Below are 27,524 nucleotides of genomic sequence, written 5' to 3'. Positions count from 1 at the left end.
AATACAAAAGAATAAAGTGTTGTAAATAGCGTGTTATATGAACATTTTCCAGACATTCTCAAGAAGAAAAACAATTCATTAACGATGTATAAAGTGCCTTGCTTCTACCTCAGTGTATTCAATTTGCTCCACGAATATCCACCGACAAATTTAATCGATACAGGTAGATGAAAGGCCAAGAATGGCGTAGTAATTTTCCTCTGAAAGGACCAGTTGACAAGAGAAATTAGTAAAAGTGTTAAATATAAAATTCATTCGTGCAGACAATTGAAAGATCTCAACATTATCAGCCAGGAAATTATTCCTGGAAATTACCAATCAATTTTCTTTTCAGTTGATTGGATCGGTATTATAAATCACGTTGAATTTATATTAACTTTGATGGATTCTAAATTAAATATAAATACGAGACTTATATAATTTGACGTACGTACGTCATTCGTACGGATAAGTCTACAGCCTTGTGTCATGTTTTACACTGTGATGCATACAAACAGTGTTTACTAATTCCTAGCCTGAGACACTTTACAGGTTATTTAGGCTTTGTAGCTGGGTTGGAAATATCAATGTCCACACAGTGAAGGTGAGAACAGCCAAGGGGCCTGTTTGCTTATTATACGATGCCGAAGGGAACTTGTCGGTGTTAATTGGGTCATTTCTTTATCGTCCCACTCTCAAACTTGCTTCGTTTTTTAAAGTTTCGTCGATTCTTGTTGTATATTAAGTATGATAAAGGTTTTCATTTGGTATATTATAGAAAAAGGAAACAACACGAGGGTGGAAGTGTGCAGGGTTTGAAATTTGTTCTTAGAGACGTAGAATGAGGAATTGGATACTGGTCTTAACCGGCTCAAAATTTGGATCCTGTGGTGGGCTTCTGTGACCACGCTGATGAAAACTCAGATTTTATAAGAGTCCGAGTTCTTTGACCAGTTTTTCAAAGAAGGCTCAACAAAATAAAGCCACGTAAGACAAAAATTTCGTTTTGGTTCATATTTAAAAGATCACCATATTTATGCTGTTATAATTTTTGCAAAACTTCCGTTGCTCAACATTCTGGAAACAGAAATTCTGTGTGGAGCTGAATCTAATATACAGGAGTATAATTACACTTAAAATTATTCATTGTCAGGAAATTTTCCATAGTCTGTTCTTTAAAACCACGACGTTTCGGAGGCTGGTTCTGTCTCCGTATTCAGGTGAGAGGTCCCTCTTTTAGGTCCCTTAGATAGAGATAGTCTCTGTCACCCAAGTACAGGTTCTGTCAGTAGATTATAATACTTAAATGATAAAATAAAATTGTAAGACCGCTCATACAGGACCAGCCTCCGAAACGTCGTGGTTTTAAAGAACAGACGATGGAAAAGTCCTGACGAATAATTTTAAGTGTAAACTACTGTCGTCAAAACCCTTTAGAAAGGAGTATGATTAATTTTTAAGAAATAAAATCTTTACTTCGTAATGCCCGTATGTGTTTATTTGGATTCAGTGACCCATTATCGTCATAGAGACCGTAAAACTTACCACAAGAAATTGTCTTTTATTCTTCCTATTTGAAATCTAGTTCGAAATATTTTCTTCTGTATTATTTCAGCAATATTACCGACATGGCAGTAACTCCTATTTAGAATGTACGGGGTTCATATCCTAATCAGAGAATAATCAGCCTGCTCTTAATGATTTTTGTTCTTACTTAGAAACATATCAGCAGAATGATACATGTAGCTAAGCAATGTCCACATCTTCCCGTTTTTTGCAATTAATAAACAACGTAATATATCCCTCGATGCTAAATATCTAAAGCAGTTGGAACGGCCTTATAAACAAAGAGACTGCACAATAATTAAACTATTTTCAAGAATGTAATGTTGAAAGGACTGCTGTTTTCTGTTTGGTAAATTTATCGTATTAAGATCAGACATAGCGCCGTAACATCTAATTTTCTTCATTTAATTTAAGGTTACTGCCCCATTTTTGATATTTTGACAATCCTGCCAGGTTCCACGCCACATATGTGCATCTTCCAATTTTCTGTTTCCCTTGCAATAGTTTGTTTTTCGCTTGACTATTACACGCCCTCTATCGCCAAATTATATCTGTTATTTCTTACAGTCGTTCCCATGTTTTATGTACCCTCGATGGTAGAATGTTTCCCTTTATTCTACGAACGTGCTCTTTGCAGACTTTGTTTATTCGACGTCGTGTCCTGTGACGGAGCATGCGCATTGACTTCCCGTTCTCTCAGTGCTTCGTGTCGCATTACCTGTCAGTAGCGTCCTGACCGACGTTTTGTAAACAGCAGGCAACTGCATTTCCTACGCTGCTCTAGTTACAAGTCCGCGACAGTGCTGCTTGTAGATCAACTAGTCTGCCCAGAGATAGTGGACATGATTAATCTCCAGTATCTTAATAAGCTTTTACAACGGGTACTGGCAAGTTGAAAGGCTATTAGATTGCGTTGTTCTGAACTTAACGTAATATCTTGCATGTATGTTGTGTTTTTCGAGCGAAATTAATACAGGTGCTTCGTGCAAAATACCGGAAGAAGAAAAATGCCCTTGTAGACAGACTACAAGTGGTTAGTCAGTTGTTTCTCAACCTTTCCTACGTGGCGTTGTATTAACGTAACTTCCAGTAACTCATAACCAGGCATATTATGCCGTATAGAAAAATTGTGTGTGTATGTATATGTGTTTGTGTGTACGTATGCATGTATGTGTTTTATTTTTACATGCACATAAGCTATGATCACGTTGGTCCTCATTACATGTTATCACTTTGATTATACAGGTGACTGTCGTTATACGCACTTTCGCTGTCTGCGTTTTGTTTCAGTATTATTAGAAGCATTAATATCTTAACCGTGGTCAAATTTTAAAGACTATTTCCTGCGCCAAACGTTTTCCACCCTTATCAGGGAATGTGACGCAGATGATGCTTGGCGTTCAAGAATTCTGGCGGCATTTTAACGTGAAAAAGGTGGTTATTATGAAGTCTCAGTTTTACGCTTTTTTGTTATGTATATAGACAACTTATTCTTAAAAAATTTAAAATATGTTTACTTGTACATTATTTTCAGGAAGGCCTGAAATAAAAGTGACAGAAGTAATGCCATTTTAGGAAGGTTCTTAAAAACATTAAGTGTTAAATATAAACAAAAGTTAAATAAATGAAGACAGCAGAAACAATTTTATCGCAAACCGAAAAAATTAAATTCGGGGCTGAAAAACATTTCAATGCTGTAATTGCACTTCTTGATCTGTTGTTAAATGTAAAAAGTCTTTTCTAATTCATGATAAGATTAAAGGCACGTCGCTTAAGAAGCCGTGGTTTAATTAACGTTATCACATTTGTTCCCAGACTCTGGACGGAATTTATAAATATGTAGTTCTTCAATTTAGCACGTAGAAATAACATCGTCTACAGGTCTAAAAAGTCAAACAGTATCAATTCTGAAAATGTCTGCCCATTGGGTTATTGCGCGGTGTATTCTGGTAGAAGATTACCGACAGGAAATCTTGACCTTCATAATGGTAGCATCAGGCATCTGTAAAACGTCGATGAACTTGTACCAGACTACAGGGCGTAACAACACAGCAGACAGCCATCTTCATTCATAAACGTGTCTGCCATCTTGTTTTATTATGTAATTCGATCTCTTGCTCAGAGGGATGGATATAATTGAAAGTTAAGGTGCTCAGGAAAATAAAGCCAATGAGCAGATTAAGATATTTCAAAACGAAGACATTCCTGATTTGTGCAGATCGTGAATTGCTGTCAGGTTAGTTAATAAACCTGGAGCTTCTGAGGTGAGAACTAAAATTTGCTGTAGTGAAATATATTAAAAAAATAAACACTTTTTGTTACGGTAACATTTTGTAGAATGTAACCAACATCATCACAGTGAAGCTTTCGGTTCGTTGACGAAAATGAACCACTGGAATTAGGCAGTTTAATGTAGAGGTGGATCATAAACATGTCTACAAACTGTGTATGGTTACATTTTATACAGTATGACCTACGAAACGCCTGCAAAACCTTTCTCTTTTTGGAGGGGGTGAGAAATATTATATCAACATACGTATACAAATGAACCTTAAAAATGAAACTCAAATTTGAGTGACATTATTTCAACTGAAGAAGCGAATCAGCTACAGGAGAATGTTATTACTCATTTTTAACGTCCGTTGTAACTTAACGTATTTAAGTGGCTTGTTCTAAATTATTTCTTGTACTGGATAAGCGAAAGCCAGTTTATTTTAAAACAGATCGTGTTGTTTCCCGTTTGCTTTTATCATTGTATCGTGTGAGAAGTGCATCGTCTATAATGTGCTGTAAGAGTTAATGAAGTTTCCGTGATGTCTGGCGACGGGGTGGCGAGACCTTCGGACCTACGACCAATCCAACGAATTCTGCAGCACCTGTTAAAGCAGTGTTTAGACAGAAATGAGGTTGAGCCCCGGTTTGTTGCACTCGCATGTTTAATATGCCCTGGAGAGGAACGTCTTCGAAAATAAGTGGTAGCTCGTTCTGTAGGAAATGTCCCTGAAGAACAAATGGCTCAGTTGGTCGTCGATAAGACCACACCACACGTGCAAGTACTCCGAATGTGTTTTATTTTTTTTGGGGGGGGGGGTAATGTGTGTTAATTTTAATTATTGGTGTCCGGTATTTTGATGCTATAAACAGCAAATTAATATAAAATATGTAAAGAAATGTATCACCATATCTTATCATTGTTACGGTATATACAGGAATACCTCGTTTTATTGCGCTTCGCAGATATTGCGTTTTTTACAAATTCAAGGTTTGTGGCAACCCTGCGTCGAGAAAGTCTGCGGCGCCATTTTCTCAACAGCATGTGCTCAGTTCGAGTCTCTGTGTCACATTTTGGTAATTCTCTCAATGTTATCGCATTGTTTTTTTTAGACATAATGCTATTGCACACTTAATAGACTACAGTATAGTGTAAACATAAGTTTTATATGCAGTGGGAAACCAAGTAATTCGTGTGACTCGATTTATTGCGGTGGTCTGGAACCTAACCCGCAATATCTCCGAGGTATGCCTGTAACCTACTGTGACATTTGAAGAGAAACAAGCCACTTAAATCGTACGCAGGACTTTGTGCTTTGTTTGAGACGCCAGTTTTATTCGGATATCTTCCTGTAGTATGACCATCCAAATGTCTATTAAGTTTGATTTTTCACGCTTGTATTTATATATTCATTTATTGTTAACAATTGTTTTGTCGATTTTGAAACTATGTTTCAAGCACTCTTAATTATAAGCATCAATATATCTAATATCAACTAAATGTAGTAGTGTCCTTGTGAGGTAACATTTGCTCATGTAGGATTTGAGGTTTTCACGGCGGTGAGTCTGAAGATGGCTGTCTTACGGGTTGTTGCGCCGTGCTCAGAAATTCTTGACATTTATTTCTTTGCAGTATCAGCTCTTTATGGAATCAGAAGGTTCATTGTTTTTATAAAAAGAGCACACTAGACCGTATCCTGAGATGTGATAAAATATATTCTTCTTATAATAATTATTAGGATAAGAATACATGAAGATTTCTGTCTTCTGGGTTGTTGCGCCATGTAGTATGGTAGATGTTTATACTCACCGCTATGAAAACCTTAAATCATACATAAGAATACATTTCTCGATATTCAGTTTAGAATGTGTTAGTTCATTTTTATTTATATTATTATAGAAATAACTCCGTTGAACCCTTGTGTTATTCATATAGAAGCCAATCATTTCTCATCTCTGTTATTACGATCTGTTATCGTTTCGTTCAAAAATACTGTTTATTTTATTGAGAGTGTCAGGAAAAATGGCAATCAGTTAAGAATCTCGCCTCTGAAATAGTCTTATCACGATATATTTTATCATTACGCGCCTGACATATTGTAGAATACTAACTGAAATAGGCCACGACTGATTTTTTACACTCTTTTAATCTATTCTTCACAATCATCTACAATTCGGCGGTGGCGTAATCTGAAAACAGACGGTAATTAACTCAAGAGTAAATAATTTAACATTGATTGACTATGAATTATATCGCTGTATGATCAATATGGCTTTAAAAAAATAATATTTCTGACTGACGAAGATAATGAACAATTTTGGTCTCGTCATATGAAACATGATAAATAGGACCAAGATGCAGGGTTTATATATGAATGCGTCTTAATATTTAACGAAGACAAAATAGCAATAGGACTATTGTTTATTTGTATAGCAGTGGGAAAAGTAAGGTGACGTAGAAAGTGATCATCTTCCTACGTGCGCATGAATTACGATAAATTGATTTTAATTAAGTTTGGTATTGGGGAATTCTATGAAAAAATGTTGAACCATTTCAGATGGGGAAATTTGATTATTTTTGCCTTACTTGGATAAACACGAGCAAGAAATATGATCAATTTATTGTAGCTCACTTAGATAAACATTAACTATATTATTAATTAATTAAAATTGATAATTGTGATTAAATGACGTCATGTCATTATTTATGTAGATCAACGTAACCGTCTCCATAATTATTTAGAGGAGAAAATGAAAGGAATAACAATGAAAGGTAAAATGTGAAAATAAGGTCACTAGAATTATAACAATTCAGAGAGGCGAAATAATTATAACAGTATTTGTTAAGTGAGAATGAACTTAGAAACCAAGTAAAAGTGTTGCTGAATATTATATTTTTAAATAAGTAGTTGCTCAATATACTTTATAGAGAATCAGTACAGAAATACGTCACTAATTCGGATATTAGAAAATTCGGACTCTCTTTCTGTTCTACTTTATTTGAATTCTTCTTATAATTTGGTTTGTAATATAAAAGTTGTCTATAATTTCCTGTTTCTTTTATCTAATTTATATTCAAGTACAATGCTTCAACATATGCTGGTAGAATGTAAATCAATTAGCGTGTATTAACTACGATTTGAAAATAATCACCTAATTTTTTTCTGTAATTTGGGCCTTTTACTAATTCATTCTCATTATTCAGAATCCGCGAGGTTTTACTGTCTTAACAAATATTAATGAAAGGTGCTCTGAATACGTTTAATTTATTCAACTGATATCTGATAGTTATAAAGTAAAGGATTCAACACCGCCTGATCAGCAAGTCGGAAGACGCACAATAAAACAAAAGGAACGCATCCAATCTTCCTCCTTAAGAACCGTCAACGACTGATCCCCCGAATGTTACAGAAATAAAACGAAGATTTCCTGGCCGTTCTCGTATTACGATGTGTGCACACTCTACCAGCTGTCATTTGCAGATAAGAGTTGATAACGCGCTGAACCTCTTAGTGGGGCTATGGAATGGGTGACTGGTTGGTCATCAGGAGATGATACTATCAAGTATCGATGAAAGAAGAAGAAGAAAAGGCAGAAGACGTGTCCGACTCCAACGGTGTGAGGTGGTAGTAGTAATCCGAAATTTTTGTGGAAACACGAAGAGACAAGTAGAATGACAATCGATCAGATGCGATAAAAGGAACTCGTAAATTTAAGCCTGTGGCTGCATTACTTCATCACTCAACTATCCTTAATCGGTGTGTTAAGAAATGTAACAGTAGTGTATAGTAATGGGCAAATGTGTATAAAAACTGTTGTAAATTTCAATAACTTGTGTTCTCCATGGAGTGATTTTATGAATTTAGTTTAGCTCTCTGAGCAAGTATTATGGCATACTGCATTTTAGGGTTTCGAAGGTTCGATTGTATAGGTTTTTAAGATTACTCATACGAGTAGTGGATGTTTTTCTCTTCCAATGACGTTTATGATTAAAATTTTGGTCTGAACCGTGCGTTGTGTATAAGATTACGATGATGGACAGAAATTAAAGTAGGACTGGGAGGTTAAATGATAATTTTAAACGCCATAGAACAGCATTCTTAAATCCTATGCAAATAAAAAAAATATTTAAATACGCCGTACTCGTTCCCCCCACACCCCTCGAAATTAAATTTTTATGATTTCCTTTGAGATAAATTTGATACTACTTTTTTATGACTAATATAACGTCGTTTAATGTCCCCGAAAAGTTTCCTTTTTCAGCGGTGTAGGTGTTTCTCTGAAAGTGTGATCATACACAGAAAGACCTGACTTGTTAATGCTTTTCAAAACGCAGGCTGTAGTACTGATTGAATATATTAGGGTCTATATGAAACGCGCTAAGTACAGCTGTTCTTTCTTTATAACATTGTCTTTCAACCTACCATTTCATTTTAGTGTTCTTATCATTTTAAATAATGAAATAGCAACTAAGTACGATTTGAGGTTCTCAAGACAATGAGTCCGAAAATCGCTGTCTTCTGGGTTATTGTGTCGATCTCATCGTCCTGATGATGGAGGAATTATTTATTCTTAAACGTTTTGCTCTAAAGTGAGTATGGAAACGTTTATTTAGGTATGAGTCAGAATAAATGAAACAAGCTAAAGTCTAAACCGTTACATTCCTTTTTAAACGTATCGCGTTAAAATTAACATGTTTTATGTAATTATATGAAACACGCTGAATACTGGAATGTGACAATCCTGATCATACTTTTCTAAATTAAATAACATAGGGGTAATTTAAGGGTCTAGTACAACATTTAAGGTTGTTGGTGGGGAAATAATTAGCATAACACGAAAATAATATATTTTCAGATTTATCAACGATTCTGTGTGACGTTAATATTTTTATTCTTGTGATTGTTAATAACTAAAAGATGAAAGCAGTTTGTTTTCGCAAAGTTTCACGGCTGATCTCGCCTGCAATTAAAGAAAAAATCACATCCTGCCTTTTATACTATTTTATAATCGTACCAATTTATTTTTTAGTACGTTTGTGTTCGTGTGGTGGGGACTTCTCAAATACACGTCGGTAAGGTGGTTTCCGTTCCGGATATTGATGTTGATATTCCTTCAGCAGCGGGAACATTTCCATCAAAAAGCCATACACGAAATGAATTCGTAAATGTACGCATTTTTGTTATCAATAGTAGTACTGTCCAAGTCTGATTGATAACTGGGCCGCAATTGTCAGGGCAGAGGCCCCGTTATACGATAACAGTAATTCAAAGGGAAGTCATTAAGTGCCGCAAACCGGAAAGAGTGGTGAATCTGAAAACATCTTTGTTTACGTTCTTCGCTCCAAACAAATCATCTCCCCCAAAACAACCTCAAGTATTGACGTTAATTTCGAACCATTCTGTGTGTGTGTGTGAGAGAGAGAGAGAGAAAGAGAGAGAGAGAGCGTTTAAGTTTGTATGTGTGCGTGCGTGCATTTGTGCATACATGTGTGTGGATGCGCACGTATGTGCATCCGTGTATACGTGTATTCATATATGTATTTATACGTGCGTACGTGTTTATGACTGTAAGCGTCTGCATGTTCGCGTTCTTGCATTTGCATGTATGAAACACGCAAACACTGAGCTGGAAGGTACAGTTTTTCCTCAACAGTCTTGTCACTCTGTAATGACCTTGATATCATGTTTCTTTCTCACTGCTTTATTATGAGCATTTGTGAAACATTCTGGACACGGCGTCGTTTCAGAGTTTTTCCCCCTGTAACGTTCATCTGTTTACCCACAATTCCGCAGTCTGCTGAACTACGAACAGGACAAGGAGAATCGGTAGTAGCTGGACAGTGTGACTGTCGATTGGCTGCCTCAGTGTCTAGTAGGGCTGTCATGGTAGGACATGTGTTGGTGTGTTACGTGTAGTGACGAAGAGATTTGTTCCGCCAATTGTGTTGTTATACGAACATGAAGCACTATGGACTGTAGTTTATAACTCGTTTAGTATAAACGTTTCATCAAACTCCTGAAAGGTAAGGTTTATAGTTTCATATAATCTTAGTTTCCAGACTGTAATACAGAATGATTGCATTTTAATCATAAATGTATATGACCGCGAGGCTCAATTTATATCGATTCACAAAATCAAAATCCGTCGATTGCTTTCATTCTACGTTTCCTGTGAGCAATTAATTTGTGTTGAACATTGCTTGCAGGGTTTGTAGGTTTGAATGGCCGATTAAAGGAAAAGTGATTACAAACTTTTGAGGTAGATTGCTGACCCTTCACAAATGTGAATAGCAAACCTTGTTACGAACCAGGCCCTTGAAGGACGATTAATTCTGATAAGTAAAACTAACTTATTTTGTTCGGCCTCGTAATTTATTTTAGAAAATGAATGTTCAGAGCGGGTGTACCAGCTTCTCTTCAATGCGTTAATTATTATATTGTGATATATGGAGTAATGTTACACTGATTCTAATAACTTTCACACTATAAGAAGTTTTTTTAATTTATGTTATTATCGTGTTATTTAAAACTGATATTTTACTTGTTTATGATTTTACCCCGAATTGTTTAAATTTTAGAAGACTTTATTCTAGACGACGGCATATCATTGCTTTATTTAATGCTGATATTTGTAAAAGTAAAGTAACTATCATTCCAGCATTAACGTTTCTTATTCGTGTACCTACAAATAAAATGGAGAATGTGCTTTTAGCGTGAACAGTGTTTTGACAATAATGCCTATCCCATTAGTTTGGTGGCCAGTTCTGCAGTTTAAATTCAGATGTTTTGATATACTTATCAAATCATTTGTCTCATTTGAGGACACTTTCTGAAAATATAAATATGTCTAGATCGGTTATTTTAGTTGCAGGATCTTTGCTATTGAAAAAACTATGATAAATAAATTAAATTGAATTGCATTATGTTGTAAATAAACATGATGTATTATAGATTTGTAAACCATTTGTTTTGGATACATATCTGTTATTGCAGACTTCAGTCCCCCGTTGCGAAATTAATCATGTTATGCCGTAATATTTGAATCGGAAAGTATTTTTCTTTTATTTCGTTAAATAAAGCTGCAGATCTAATTTTCAACTGCAGTTTATACCACGCACCAATATTTTTCAACGGTAAACCATTTTCTCCTACAAAGTCGTGAAGTTTGAAATAAGCTTATTGTAGATTTACTCGACAGCTTTCCGTGCTAATACTGATTACTAAATTCAATAAAAATCCTTGTAATGTTTTCGGAGATAAATATGCGGTCTACTATTGTCACGAATAAATTGTGGATGATAATTTAATTAGCCCTAGGTTTTGAACTAGTAGAGTAGTTTCTTCCTGATGTTTGATTCTCTTGTATCGTCTGAAATGTAAAATATACAAGTGATATTTTAGGTTCTCACGGCGGCGTGTGTGGAGATAAGTACTATGTGATGTTGGGCCGTACAGTCTTTCCATTGCCGTGATGACGTAGGCAGTAAGCACCTCTAAGACGTCAGTAAACATCTACCTCATACCAGACTATACGGCCCAACAACGTAGAAGACAGCAATTTGTAATATGCCACATTTTTCGGCAGAACCCAGTTGTTAAGGGTTGAAATAGTGCTTTTAAAATCCACTGTTTTGTGTTGAGAAGGAAGGGAGATTTTCAGAGTTTGGTGGATGACATTGAATGATGAAGTGACAATTTGTTCTAACAATCTCCTGGACACGGATTGATTAAGCTGTATTAGAACCCACGTATCTAGCAAACAACCCTAGCGTCTAGACTCCACAGTTAATAACAGCCGTCCCATTATGTTAAATTTATCCGATATTTCTTTAGACCAATTTGGAATGGTTTTGTTACCGGCCGGTATTCGTACGGAGTAATTATCTGTCTTGCATTACTTGTAAGAAGCAAATTTTATTACAAGCAATACTAATTAACTATTAAAGGGTTTTTAAAGCATTTGATAATTGTTAAGCTAGCGATGAAATTCCCGTTTCTAAAGAACTCGAAGTTTCATTGCTGTGTTAAAAAGAAAACCTGCCATTCTAATGAATATGAATATTCACACTGTATTTGAGATCAGTTTTAAAATTATCTTGTCTACTCCTGTGGTTTCCAAGTCCCCAAATGACAAATAATATATTAGTTAGAACATTCTCTATATAAAACGAATAAACAGTTTATAAACGAAGGAAAGCTAACTGGCTGGGACATATTATGAGAAGGAATGGGTTACTGAGTGATATAATCGAAGGCCAGGTTGAAGGAAAGCGAGGACTGGGAAGAAGACTGATACAGCTAACCGACGACCTTAAACAAGGAAAGAAGATGACGTTCCAGGAATTAAAGCGAGAAGCCGAGAATAGGGACAACTGGAGAGCTCTTTTTGGGCAGAGCAATGGACCTGTCGTAAGACAGAACACTTAATAATAATAATAATAATATATGGTTACGTAGCTAAAATGGAGTGGAGTTCTGTGTATCAATGTAGGCCTACGCAACAGTTCTTTTTCTTGTAACGCGGTAGCCAAACGTAACTTTGTCTTAGAATTACAATTCTAAAACCTTATTTTGTAGACTAGATTATTAAACATAGTTTCTGGTCTAAGTGATCATAAAACATATAGTTTGAATTCAAATTTATGATGTTTTAACATCAAGATATTGAGATTTTTCTGGAATATACTTAGAGCTAGGTGAAGTAAGCTGTAAACCACAGTCAAAACTATAGTGACGCAATTTAATATACGAGGTGCCCGATTGTTAAAACAGACACAGCTAAAGTTCTGTTGTTTTGCGTAAGTGTGAACTTAGATGGTTACATTGAGGTGTTTGAGAACGGTGAAACGCAGACCATTTGAATCTATTACAGAAGAAGTAAGCCCCGTGACAGAAGGCTTGTATCAATAGTGTAATGTAGAGCTTCATATCTGTACTCTTGGCCAAATTTTACTACGACGATGAAATCAAAGATGACATTGAAGGACATGTAGTACACACGGAGAGATTATAAATGCGTACAGAATTTTATCCGTAAAACCTGAAGGAAAGCGATTACTTTAGAGAGCTGGTTGCAGATGGGAGGATAATGTTTTAGTGAATCGTTACTTAATATCAAATTTTGGAGGGCTACATCTCGCTCGGATTGGGTTCTTGTGGCGAGTTAGTTTGGGGACTCTTTCTGTGGTATTGCTCAAGAGCTGGGAACATAAAACTAGCTGATAATCTATCATATTCTTTTGCAGTTGAATTTTCTCGAGTGTAGATGTTGAATTTATGCTGCCTAACTCAGTGAACTGGTGTTGTATGTGTTACAACAATGACTCTATTTACATAAGCAAAAAAGGGTTTTTGAAATTATTATGCGCTAGATGAAAGCATGTCTCTACGTTGTCATAGTCGCAAACGCATTCCACTCCCTTGCACCTAGATTATATCGGTGACGGGCCTAGTTCACAGGCCACTTGTTATGAACCGTTAATCTAGACGTGTTTAATTTAGCGTCTTCAGTATTGAGGTAAAGATTAACGTCATTGTGGGCTCCACCTGCTTTGTTGATGATGATCTCTTCTGTCTTCATAATGTTCATGGAACGTATTTAATCTTCCTTGAGGGAATGACTTTGCTCATAAGATGGCAACATTGATCTGAATATTAAATTAGGCGACGGAACTGCACCCTCCTCGTTCATTCTCTACACACACTCACGTACAGACTAACGTAATCTTCTTATGAGATTCATCTACAGGACTGAAAAGCTATTAGACGTTGTTGGCACAAGCGTTTGGGCGGTGTCCTTCGGCGTTTTGCCGTAAATGTAGCTCCGTTTCTCGCCAGTTTTCTTCTGATGTTACTTAAACAGTGTAAGGTGCTTGTTTTGCTACTAAGCCGGTCCGTAAACAATTCAGTGATCATGGCGCTGCATGGTGAATGGGTCTGCATTTCAGGCCATATGCTCTTACAGAAGCGGTGGCTGTAGCAATATCATATACCAGCTTGAGGCACAATTATCCTCTACTGTACTTATTTTTCATGTAACCAGACCTTGTGTAAAATATCACAGTGGTTTATACACAGCAGCGGCCATGATGTGTTCATCACTATGGTGACAGCATCTTCGTGTACCGATTTGTTTTATTGTTGTTTCACTTAACGACCAAGTCATTCCACGAGTAGTACCAGAATTGATTATTGGTAAACCGCACGACGTGGCAACTGCCCTACCCCATTTTACACTTAACATAGCGACTATAAATTCATATGCTGGGTTCAGGCACCACTAGGAAGTCCATTTGTAAATAGCCATCCAGACTGCTTCAACGTATTCATGGCACTAGATGTGAGATCATTACTTACTCACGATAATTTTTCTTTTGAAAGTGAAACCTGTCATAGTAGCGTTAAAATATTGTCCTTACCTCAAAGAAAACAACCTCTGTTACAAAGATTCATGAATTTATTGTTTTTAGGGAAATAATCGTTCTGTACTGTGAGAATAATCTGAAACTGACAAATATGCTTTGTAGACAAAGCGCAGAATTATTGGTTGTTAAAGCAGGTGTGATATATAGTTCCCATTAGGATTTAAAGGGTTAGACAAAAATAGGATAATAGCGCTTACAAGGCTAATAGGAATGTCGTCTTTTTTAGATTCTGTGTATAAAAATTGCAAGGTGCGGGACATTAATCATTTATCATTAGATAATAAAACCCACGCATGTCAGACTTGTGTTGCATACGTACAAGTCCCTACATTAGCAGAATTCTACTTTATGCATATGGTAAAGAATTAAAATAATGTGAATAATAAAGCAGGCGTTGGGAAACGAACCATTGGGGTGAAGAGATCATGAACGGATGAGGAAATTGCAGATATGTGATTTCTGGTTTTCACGGCCTTGAGTATGAAGATAACTCCTCTGGGATGCAGCGCCCTGTTGTCTGGTAGAAGCTTACCGACGTTTCAGAGGTGCTTGATATCTCCATCATTAGGGCGATCACACTTCTAAAATGAAAGTAAAATTTTCCAGACTACATGGCGCAATATCCAAAAATACCACCATCTTCAAAACATAGATACACCAGCTGCAGCTAGAAGATTTTGGAACTGTTAGTCACTTCTTGGTAAAGAAAACGGATTTGCAACAAAACGAGTCACTGGCAGAATAAGAAGAAATAACGTAATATTTTTACTATTCAGATAGCCATTAATTAATCCCTTAAAGTTTTGTCTTCATAATTACTATTACATTAACTGTTCAGTTTTATAGTTTTTATGTTAGTAGGGTGGACTTCGATATCCCGTGCCTCGTTATATCGCGGCTGTGATCATGCCCTTCAATACGATTACATATGTTTTACACATTTCACATATAACGCGGCTACTGAAGCTGTCTTCAGAAACCCGCGTTATATCGAGGTTCCACTGTATTCGTTGAAAAGCATGTAATTTTAAATACATTTTTGCTGTATGACATTATCATAAAGTAAGCATATTTATCCCACTGTATGGTTTGATTCGTCGAAAATTAATAATTATTCAATAGTGTAAGAAATTTATTTTGTCGAGAAGGAATGTCTATTAATGTGTCAACAAAATCCTTTGATTAAACCCTGTTATATGTCGGATAAATCCAGTCAACATTTCCACATCTTGCACATAATATCTAATATTCATTTTAATAATGTTTTCATATATACGTCTGACCTTTGCTTCCCTTGCAGTTGTCAGACCAATGTTTAAAATATACGCGTAATGTGATTCAGATAAAGGAGGAAATACGGTGAAAATTTATGTCAGTGTACAACATTTAATTTCTATTTCGGACTTCTTCATTTTTGATTCCGATCTCTGTAGTTGGCCTTAATTTTGCTTAATATCTTAAAAAAATTATACATATATTACTGGGAACTTGTCCGTGCTATCATTCTAAAATTCCTCCTGGAGTACGGATCACAGCAAAACTACCATAGACTGTTGTGTAAAATTGTTTCTGGACTTTGCCCATCGTCTATGTGTTTCAAAAACTCCACTGCGTTTCTTAAGTTGATTCTACATCCATAATGATTTGACAACAGGATAATAGCCTATCTTTTGTGTTCCCATGGTTGAAAACGTGGGTCTTCTAAATCTCCTAGACGATGGATGAAGTCCCATAAAATTATTTTACATATTTCGTCGCACTTTGATTACCGTTGGATGGATAACTTATTCAAAGTTACCTACCAATTGAATTTCTCACGCTGTAGACAAAGCACACACAAAAATATGACATCGAGTTGGTGTAATGGTAAAACTGTATGTAGCCTTGTATTCAGAAACTGTTTTGTTCGAATCTGTCGACTTTTGAGATATTTTGTATAATATCACTTTTTTATTCCTTAATCTCTTCAAATATAATAAAGCCTCGATATTCCGGACCTCATTAATACATATATCACATAATCCTCTCAGACGTAGCGTGGTCGGTTCCGCATGGTAGAACTCGCAAAGATCTAGCCAAATGGAAATTGATTTCTAAGCCTCGACCTCCTTCAAGTTCTGTGTCTGTTGAAGGGAATGTTTTACATGTTTCTCGCAGTTCATCAACGGCTTTCAGTTCTGACACCAACTTTCGAAGTTTAAGTTATACAAGTGAAGCATAAAATCTTCTGAACCACTCTCAATGATAATGAAAACAGACATTTAAGTAAGTAGGGTAGTTTTAATAACACATTACGATTCTAACATTTTGATCATTGCTTTACTAATTCGGACTGTCGCCTAATCGAGGCCAACCTTCCCCAATATAATCCGGGTTAGGTTAGGTTTTACTGTGTTCGAATAATATCTATGAATAGACTAGTATCGTCAGTATAAAGTCGTTAAGTACTTAGCGCTCATGATCATCTAGAAATGAGTATTAGGTTAGGTTAGGTTTCCTTTGCTTCTCCGAATGATTATTCAGAATATCTCGCGATCACTCTCTTCAACAACTTTACTGGTTATATTTATGATTATTTTTGCATATAATTTTATGCTGTATAAATTTTGTAGTTGAAAGAGCGTCATTGAATAAACTAAAGAATCAACAGTAAGATATTTTATTTATCTACACAGACTAGAATATAGTGACTAGCTACGGGCTGGACGGCCGGGGTTCGATCCCCGACGGGGGCAGAGGATTTTTCCTCTAGCCTCTGCGTCCAGACCGGCTCTGGGGCCCACCCAGCCTCCTCTACAATGGGTACCGGGGTCCTTTCCTGGGGGTAAAGCCGGCCGGGGAGTGATGCTGACCACTCACCCCCATCTAGTGTCGAGGTCAAGGAAGAGAGGAGCTATACCTCCTCTCACCCCAAGCGCCTACTTGGCGTATAGTGGGACAAACTTAACTTTACTTTACACAGACTAGAATAGCTTTCAGAAAAGTACGATTTATAATGCATATGTCATTATTTGTCTCCAGTATTTCGTAATTTGCAGAATTTTTAATTAATCCTGGAGACGAAGACATTTGCAGAAATGTTTTCAAGTCCGTCTCTCGGTGATGTAATGAGGAATCGCGGATTACTGGTTTCAAGGAAGTTCTTTTAGCAGTCTGTGAATCTGAAGAGCTTGAAAAGAGATGTGACTGGTTTTGATTTGTTGGTAGTGTATTCAGTGGGTGATGAGTGAATCTTGAAGCTACGTGATAGTTTTTGCGATAGGAAGTAAATTTAACCCGGATACTGGTATAAAGGCGAAAGGAAATGGACTCCATTTAAAGCTTGCTCAAGAAATTATTTTTCAGTGCTGCCTATGCGTAGCTGGAGATGATGAAATCAACACAAACAAACCTTATTGATATCACATTCTTGGCTAGTTTTATTACTGTCAGTACACGCCAGTTCTCGGCGACGATGGTTAATAATACCAACCTCAGAGGTTATAATAGGTTCGCAAACTAATTACATGGAGCGGAATCCTTGGTAAGCTGATAGTACGCTCAGCTGTCGTCGCCATTACCAAATTGCATGTTTCAAGGTCACTAAGGACTTCACTGTCCCTTTCTTCTTCTTTCTAAGGCTGATTGGTAAGACACTGATCAGCCTGAAAGACAGCATTGCAGGGTTCTTATCTTTGTTACGGTTCGAGTTCTGAGTTTAAGTTACATGCCTGGAATAAAATCAGTTTATTAAATTTTTATTCTTGATCAATTTGCTCTTCAGTAATAATACCTGCACACAATGAACAGCACAGAGGCTTTAATTATTTTTCTTATTTTTTTGTTACATTAGATTTTACTATCAAATGTACAAGCTGTAGATTTTCAAAACATCTACATTTGCTACCAATGAGCTGAGAAATGTCGTTGAAGAAGCCTTGAGTGTTGGTTGGAGTCTCTGCAACTCCTTTGCCACGCTGTCATTTCCTACCCATAATTTCTTTGTTACCCCCCCCCCCCCATTTCACACGCGCTCGTTTGCGGCCGTATTCCACAATCGTAATCTCACCGCATTAATACCATCCTCTCCTATGAGACGTTGAGTGTCCTACTTTGAGCCTGGGATGTGAGCGCTGGGTACTCTCTGGGGGCTTCGGTATCCGGATGGTGGTTAAGTGGGTAAGTTACAGTAAATCATGTTTGTCTTAACTGACGTATACCTCTGGAAACCCTGTGAGTATTGTTTGCTTATCATGCTTGTTGCTTCCTCTATATTGTCCTATTTTTTTTCTGTTTTCGAATTATTCAATTTTGAGGGTAATAAACGTGAGCGTGTGTGTTAGATGTTCGGGAAGCCAAAATTTACCCATGTACACTTCTCTCTTCTCTGTGAATGGTCCTGAATGTAGTTCAGAACTTTACGTAACCGCTACGTAGTATTAATCACAAAATGGGCTAACTCCCATGTTAGAAGTCTCTTTGATCACTTGTTTTATCAGCAATACATTTTTCTGAAAGTGAAGGGGTTCGAAGAATATGTTAACCTAGTTTCTTGTGAGGAGAATTTTAATTGAACCGTTAATAATCGAGACATATTTAAACTATTTTCAACATTATCGCCTGGACTGTTGCGGCATTTTCTACGCCGTGCGATGAGATTATAACTTTGTAGTAAGTCTGTACTCAGCCGACGAATACTTTTAATTGGCTTCATTGAAGGTTGGGTCACAACCAGCGCAGAATGCTGCAGTGAAGCAGGAAAAAAAAAAGTTACGCGTTCCGTCACAAATATCCGAGACTCCGGACACTGAGTTTAGCGTTTCTCTGCATTGCTGCATGCACAAGTTGAAACTGAACGTGTAGAAGTTGTTGGACCGACCATCCATTCCACAGACCAGATTCTGCCTTGAGAAGAGTAGGATTAACAATCTTCCGTTCTTCAGCTTAGCAATCTTAAGTATAGGGCTAATTATAATGAACTGAAATTTAGAACATTTTCATGTATCGGCGTATACCTTGTCTTTCCATCACATCATGAGTTGATTTTACCATAGAGAATTTAAAGTCGTTCCATTTCTCTTTTGTACTAGCATTTATTTGTCTCTGATCTAATACAGTTTTAAATATTTCGTGGTAGAAATATTTTATTGAGTCATCTTGTAAGAGATAACGTTCTCCATGTGTTGTTCTGTTTTATTTGTTCTTTTATATTATACTGCCTTCATTTCTTATTTATTTCAGCTGGAAGTAGGTAATGGTCTGCAGTCACATCATAGCTTCCATAAACCCCCGCATCAGAAAGCCATTTTGCTATTTTCTCATGTGACAAAATAATCGATTATTGATCGTTGGCTTATGTCTGCCGAAGCGTATGCACGTATATCTTTATATTTGAAAACGGGATTTGTAACTCTCAAATCATTGGTGCTTGTGAAATCCCTTGTTATTTTTTTATTCTGATTTAATGTAGGTTCTCTGCATTCTTCCAGTATGTTGAGAACACGACGTCTAGGAAAATATTTGGATTTTCTGTAGATGAAGTGACTGGAGGCTGGAGAAAACTGTGTGACGAGTAGCTTCGTAGTTTGTTCTATTTACCATATACATTAGGATGATGAAATTAAGGAAGATGAGATGAGTGGGGCATGTAGAGCGCACAGAGAAGTAGGAAGTTTTAATTGGAAAGCCTGTAGGGAAGAGACCGCTTGGAAGACCTAGTCGTGTATGAGAGTATAAAATAAAAATCGATTTTATGAAAATATGATTGAAGTTTATAGTTTCGATTTATTTAACTAAGGATAGGGACCGATGGCGGATTTCTGTGAACACAGTCGAGTTCATAAAAGGCGGAGAAAATCTTAATTTTTGTAAGCGTACTGTTAGCTTCTCAAAAATAACTCTTCCATTGAATTTCGCGTACGCTTCTGTGGTGTTTTCAACTTGAATGTTTCGATTACGTGAACTGAAATTCCCCCTAATTGCCTCAATTGCTTGTACCTATAGTTTCTTGTTATTTATCATTTAGTTTGTTTATTTATTCCAAACATACTTCCTCTGACGCATAAATTTCAATTACAGTCGGATATCCTCTACCAGTTTTCCTGCTTACCATCGTAATCCTTTCATTGAGGCAGGAAAAGATTGTATTTTGTTCTTCCATTTATAATTTACTGGGATAACCAGTCTGGTATTGTTCTTCATTCTGCCTGTATAAAAGATAGGATATTTCTCCAAATCACGGCTCTTCTACAATTATTTTGTTGGTGTTATTATAGCTATACAAATCTTAACTTGTTTACTTGTTCTTTACCTGTTAGAGAAGGACCCTCACATCGAATCCCGGAAGATGTATTAATATAGCGCAAAGTGTTTAGGAACACTTGCTGCCATGTTTACTTCAGAGTTTTCCTGTGATAGGATAGAAGGTTCAAACTAAGGAAATTTTATACTTTCTTGTTCTTTTTTAGTAGCAGTAGCAGGTTGCGGAAAGTTTTCCACTCGAAAGTGGCAGAAAATTAAATACGCGGAGAAAGGTCAAAGTTTCAAGTGTTTGGCATTCTGATAAAACGCTGTTCCTAGAACAAATCTGTACCCTCTCGGCATCGTGAAAAGATACGATATATCTTGGCAAAAGTGGATAACTAACCCAAGTTAAATGTTTAAATACATTTAAAGGGACTGGAAAGTAAAGTTTAAGATTTAGTTGGACTTCAGGTTCTCACGGCTAGTATGGAGATGTTATCTTCTGAGTTGTAGCACCATGTACTCTGGTAGAAGTTTACCTCTAATTTCTCTCGCGGTTTACTCATCGCCCAGATTATGGTGGCAGCAAGTACTTCTGAAACTTCGGTGAACTTCTACTACATCACACGGTGCTACAACCGAGAAGACAGCCATCTTAAATATGTAAGGTTATTTTAGCCAGCCAATAAGATTGGAAAGTTCAGATATGTTTAATTTTAAAGAGAATTTGGGGGTGACAGCACACTTTCTTCTCTACATTTTCCAGCTAGATTATAGGATGCCACACGTATAAACGCGAGATGCTAAACTTATAACGTACACATAATACTTACTTAGGATACTTAGGCGACCCGTTCTTCAGTGCCTTGAGCATCTGCGGGTCCCAAATTTCGTTGTCTTTGAACTATTAGACAGTTGGTAGGAAGCTTTGGACGAGTGATCAGTCCGTCCAAAGGCCTCTACCTGTACACAGGACAGCACAACACAGAAATACGCGGACAAACACACATGCCTTGAGTGGGATTCGAACCCACGGTTCCAGTGTCCAAGCGGCGCAAGGCCCACGCCTCAGAACACGCGGCCACTGTGACGGCAACGTACACATAATAGAAACATAAACCTGAACAAGAATCAAATTGGAACTACGTAGAATAAACCTGCAGAATCAAATTTAATTATTGCTCATGGTGGAAATATTATTTGTTTATGTTTTCTGTCATTTTGTGTCTAGTTTATATAACGGTAATTGAAAGTGATTGTTTGCATTCATGTGTATTCAGCAGTGAATGATTAATCATATTCAAAGTAACAGTACATTGCTCACCATAAAATTTCTGATTTTTTTATTCCGAAGACACTCTGAAATCCTTAAAAACCACATAAATAATATTTGCCATCCATTGCTATAGCAACATCGCGCTATACCCAAACCAGTCAAGTTAGAGGTCGACCCTGAGGTCAAGTACATCTCCAACTGATTCGCAAATCTGCTACCCTGACAACATCCACCTTTTCCACGGATTACCTAATCTGTCAGCCAGTTAACACTTCAATGGTCGTCTACACAATTATTCAGTCCGTACCCCAAAGGAAACAACACTTCATCATTACAAAGATGAAGTGATTAATGCTGCTTAAGGAAATAATCGCTTTTTACAGTGAATCATGGGAAACACATAAATACAAAATGAATCGTTATTGATTTTTGAATCAGGTGACAATTATATTTATTACCCGGCTTTGAAAGGTTAATCATATCGAATGAGGAGTGTGAGGTGATCGGTTGTACCGCCATTTGTTCTGCCCAAAAACGAGGGTTGCGTCTTCCTTCTTAGTTACCCAACTGCGCAGCCTAGGTCTTCGACCAGGGCTAGTTTCATCAATGTGTGTCCTGTGGACACTAGTGTCGAGTATTTTCAACCCCCCCCCCCCCGGACACCAGCTCCATCATGATCAACGTGTCTTTATTCTATATATTCTTATAAAGTTATTATATCTGGTGGGATCCTCCAACCCCTTCCAAGAGCACACACTTAATGGTGGTTTGTACTTTCGTTCGTCCGCAGTGTTGTAATAAGCAGGCGAGGTGTAACGCTGCTGTCGTTTGCATTCGTCTACTGATAAAGTATTTAAGCCCATATTACGCTAAAGGGTCCTAATGATGGTTCTATATGGCTATTCTTCTGGACTGATCCATCGTTCAGTATTATAAAACGATACCACTACATTTCGGGAACTAGTTCTGCTCCCGCCTTCAGAACCGAGTAGGTATTTTTGCCTGAAGACGGGAGTAGAACCAGTTCCTGAAAAGAAGTTTTATTGTTTTAGAATATTGAGTGATGGATTAAGCCTAGAAAAACAGCCATTTTAAACGTATTCAAGTAAAATTCTTAAAAGATAGAAAATAACCGTCTTTTAAAGTAGAGAGAGAGAGAGAGAGAGAGTTGTAACATAACACTCTCAAGGAATTCCTTTTAAGGGACATAAATTTCAGTTCGGTAACTATGTGTAGCTTTACAAAGGAAGATATATTTTTGCAGTCTCCCATTAAAAACAACACTGAACTATGACTGTAAACAAATGGCCAGGTTCGTCGAATAAAATCGGAAAAATGAAGTAACGGTTTGTTCGTCACCAGAATGTGTGACTAAATCACTATATAAGTTTAACTTTGAATATGAAGACAGCTATCTTCTGGGTTGTTGTGCCGTGGAGTCTGGTAGAAGAACAACAACCCAGAAGACAGCCATCTTCTGACTCCCCGTCGTGAATACCTCAACTCCAACAACTTTGAATATGTAGCACAGTTAACATAGGCCTATAATAACTTTGGGGCAAATGTAACAAATAAATTTTTAAATGTAAAGAATGACACTTTATTATGCATATCTATGCATCGATTTGTTATTTTAACTTCCCGGCACGAAAGTGTCCTTTTCACTTTGTTCTCATAAACGCCCTTATGATGGCTTTGAGCTACTGTTTGGTCTTTCATGTTATCGGAACATTTACTTTTCTTGTGAGATTTGAGGTTTTTACGGCGGCGGGGATGATGGTGTTGTCCTTCTGGATTTTGGCGCCGTATAGGGCTGAAGATGGAGACAGTATGTTTCTCCAAAACGTTGGCGTCTACCGACGAGTCAACACGGCGCCAAAGCCCAGAAGAACATCATCATATATTTACCTTCTTCATTTATTTCTTTTGTACCAAAATACGATCCCCACGGACTGAATTTTACATTCAGATCATAAAATGGAAACTTTACTTCTCACTTTAAAACATTAGATTTTCGAGTAAAATACGTATGACTTTATTATGCCGAAGACTTTAATTTGAAATATTAATACAATAATCTTCTTCGAAAGGGTTAAGTGACGATTGTTGAAAATATGGCTGTGAATTTTATTAGAAATAAGGATAAAACTTTAAAATGCGTGTTCTCCTTTACATTTTACCTCACATCGTCCCTGACACACACGAACGAGATTCGTGCCTAGTATTTTCCTCACGTCTCTGGCACCGCCGGCAAATTTCCTTCTCTCCGTTCCGACAACGAACAATTTCCATCATAGCAGCAGCATGAGTTTCCCAGATTGATGATTCAAACCAGTGAGAATTTCCTTCCCAATAAATTACAATTTTTTTTGTAATGTTTAATACGAAACATTGACAAATTTTCAAGGGTCAGTCAAAACTGGTGGTCTCTTAATGGCGAAATTAATAACAGATTAAATTCGAGAAATTCTGCCTGTCATTCAATCCAGAATTATATATCGTTCTGTGCCCTTATTTAAAAATTGAAGACTTAAATAAATTAAATTATACTTTTACCTGTGTTTACAAAGGATCTTTATGTTGTGGATATAATTGTGTAATATTTATTAGCCTTTTCCACACTACAACATTTGTCTCAAATTCCTGTATGTTCAATGTGTGTTACATTTATTAACCATATTTAATGTCACTCATGATGCTTTGTTTGCGTAGACAATGGCTTGAAGATGGATTTCATGTCGGTATGTGTTTTCCAGCAAAATAAACTCTAAGACATGTAAATGAGTAGGTAGCGCATAGGTTCACAAATATTATTGTGTGGTGACGGTTAATTAATGATAATAATAATAATATATTTGATTCAGAACTATATACAGAGATCTGTGGCCGCCTAACACCAGGTCTTCACGACCACAGTCGTTACATACGTAGCACTATTAACACTTCTTCTTACTACAAATATTCCCGAATGCTACTCTACATAACTATTCCTTATTCCCTAATGATTATATAATTTTATCTGTGTTTATGTATGACCGTGAAATTTGGTTCAGCACTAAATATAGAAAATATGGCTTGTAAGGTTAAGAAATAGGTAAGATGGTAGTATTAAAATGAATATTAGGGAAATAGTTTTGTGAAATTGTGGACTGAATTATAGTGGTTATAGCTACAATGGAACGACCGGCTTTGTAAACACGTCCATGAATATTCGGATTACGTAAATAATCTTGACCTACGAAATAAGTGTCAGCTACTGAAATAATCCTGTAATACGTCGTTAAATAAAGGGGAATTTACCACATAATGGTCAGGATTTCCTGTTAGGACCATACACAAAAATTTAAATTGTGATTTTAAAGAAAATGAATATTTGATTTTGGATTGGAAAGATAATTATGGTGTGAAATTATACTAATTATTCTGTTACAATACGTTGTTTCCTAACTGCATATAAGAGTATTTTCGAATTTACAAAATACAATAATTTAATTTCAAAGAGCTAATGGGAAAGTAATTCTTTTGACAATTGATCAACATGGTAGAAAACAGATTTCTGGACATGAAGGATTTGAGGTTTTCACAGCGGTGAATCTGAAGATGGCTGTCTTCTGGGTTATTGCGCCGTAGGTGAAAATCTAAAGACTACACGGCGCAATAACCCAGAAGACAACAATCTTCATGAATGTAGCTAGTTTGAATTACGTTAATTGGGAGCTGCCAGAACTTTGCGGAAAGATTTTGTTGATGACTTTATTATTGGACTCTATTCTAACACGGGAGACCTAGGAAAGAGGACAAAAGTGAATAGAATAAAGTTGAGGGAAATGATGGTCTGAAATATAAATCGAAATTTTGTCATTTGTTTTTAATAAATGTTATAAAAATATTTTTAAATAATCGTGTGGACTATTCTCCTTTCTAAAATATTTATGTTTACAAATGTAAAATGGCACAAATCAGATACAAGTTATTCCATTTTTGCTCTTAAAAGATGAATCATGTTACAGAACTTGAGATGTCCTCAAATGATTTCGTAATTCCAGGGTTAATACCATGTATTTGACAGAGAAGTTCTTTGAAAAGAAAGCGTATATATTTAACGACGTGTTTTTTATTGATGAATACCTTCACTACGTTTCTGTTAAACTTAAATTAATGCGTACAAAAGTTGCACGTTAATGCAGAAAAGCTGCTCTTATATTGCTTCGTGCAGAATAAATGTGACCGCATTTTAAATGAGTAATCTGTTCGAATAAAGCTGTAATAGTAAGACTTATCACAGAAAAGGTTAAAGTTTTCAATTTGTGTTTGTTAAGGTGTCGGATTCTGCCTATAAATGATCTCATTTAAATTAAGATCATTCAGTACAGTAATGAAGACAGATAAACGAATGCAGAAAAAATAAATGGATCTGCTATCGAAATATTTTGCAATATTACTTTTTACCAAAGATTAGAATAATCAATTCAAGATGGGTAACACGGAGAGGACATATAGCCCATATGGAGGAGACGAGAAATGCACGAAAAGTTTCAGTCGGAAAACCTGATGGTAGGAGTCCACTTGAGAAACATGGATATAGATGAAATGATAATAAAACGTGTCTCTACGAAATAATATGTAAGAGTTTAAACTGAATTAAAACGATTCAGAATTGAATTCAGTGACAGGCTGTTGTGAACAGTGTGATGATCATCGGGTTTCATAAAAACCGAAACAGCTTACGTGAGCTGAGAGATAATTACCTTCTCAAGATCGTTTAAGTTCCACTAAGTGAATTAATTAATTAAGCTGTTACAGTTGTATAAATATACTTCAAATAGGACCGTTGAGCTTTAAATTGGAATGATTAATTACGTATCTTCACCCCTTGAATCATTTATTCCTTTCCATTATCCGTTTTGAAGCACTTCTAAAAATGCCTAACGGTATGAGCACTTGAATAATAGAACATTTTAATATTTGTCCTCATTACTGAGAAATTGGCCAGTCATGCTTAATAACACACACACACACACACTTTCGTCATAATATTTACCCAAAATAAACAAATGTTAGTTATATATTAAAGGCTGAGGCCATTTTATACCTAGGGAATTATATACCAGTTTTTAGTGGATACGTGGCGATGTGGGATCCAGACCCAGTCTGGCTGCAATGCTGAAGAAAATATCCCCTGAGTCTGTTTTGCTGTTTGTTGGTAAATTTCTTTAAAAACCCAGTATTTTGCTTAAATAACACTTTATGTGTTAATAAATGAATGGTATGAAGATTTCTGTCTTCTGGGTTGTTGCGCTGTGTAGTCTGGTCGATGTTTACCGAAGTTCAGAGGTCATACTGCCTCCTTCATCAGGGCGATGAATATGAAGATTTCTGTATTTTGGGTTGTTGCGCTGTGTAGTCTGGTAGATGTTTACCAACGTTTCAGAGGTCATACTGCCTCCATCATCAGGGCGATGAGTATGAAGATTTCTGTCTTCTGGGTTGTTGCGCTGTGTAGTCTGGTCGATGTTTACCAACATTTCAGAGGTCATACTGCCTCCGTCATCAGGGCGATGAATATGAAGATTTCTGTATTTTGAGTTGTTGCGCTGTGTAGTCTGGTCGATGTTTACCAACGTTTCAGAGGTCATACTGCCTCCGTCATCGCCCTGATGCCCCTACACGGCGCAACAACGCAGAAGACAGAAGTCTTCATACACACCGCTGTGAGAACCTCAAATCATAGAAATGAATGGTACCTGATTTTATCCAGACCATTCATGCGGAGAATGAAAATAT

At 36.6% G+C, this 27,524-nt stretch overlaps 1 protein-coding gene and 1 long non-coding RNA gene across 3 annotated transcripts in view; both read left to right on the top strand.

Moving 5' to 3' along the window:
* The window catches only part of GABA-B-R3 (gamma-aminobutyric acid type B receptor subunit 3), a 287,088-nt gene that overhangs the window by 39,543 nt on the left and 220,021 nt on the right, over nucleotides 1-27,524 (top strand). The window contains exon 1 of one of the 2 annotated variants that reach the window (XM_087351746.1): nucleotides 9,619-9,841. The exons of the other annotated variant lie outside the window; for it this stretch is intronic. The gene's annotated coding sequence lies outside the window, so the exon portion shown is untranslated. Of the gene's footprint in view, nucleotides 1-9,618; nucleotides 9,842-27,524 lie in introns of those variants that run through there. 2 annotated transcript variants of the gene reach the window in all.
* Nucleotides 2,593-3,323, top strand: LOC110830585 (uncharacterized). The gene is made up of 2 exons (XR_002543289.1): nucleotides 2,593-2,979; nucleotides 3,080-3,323. It is a non-coding gene; the product is annotated as an uncharacterized LOC110830585 (long non-coding RNA).

This window comes from Zootermopsis nevadensis, unplaced genomic scaffold (genome assembly GCF_977971745.1).
Source record: "Zootermopsis nevadensis isolate Lab colony 2312 unplaced genomic scaffold, Znev_1.0 Znev_ptg000020l, whole genome shotgun sequence".
Lineage (NCBI taxonomy): Eukaryota > Metazoa > Arthropoda > Insecta > Blattodea > Termopsidae > Zootermopsis > Zootermopsis nevadensis.
Note: the sequence above shows the minus strand (reverse complement) of the source record. Positions and strands in the feature narration are given on the sequence as shown.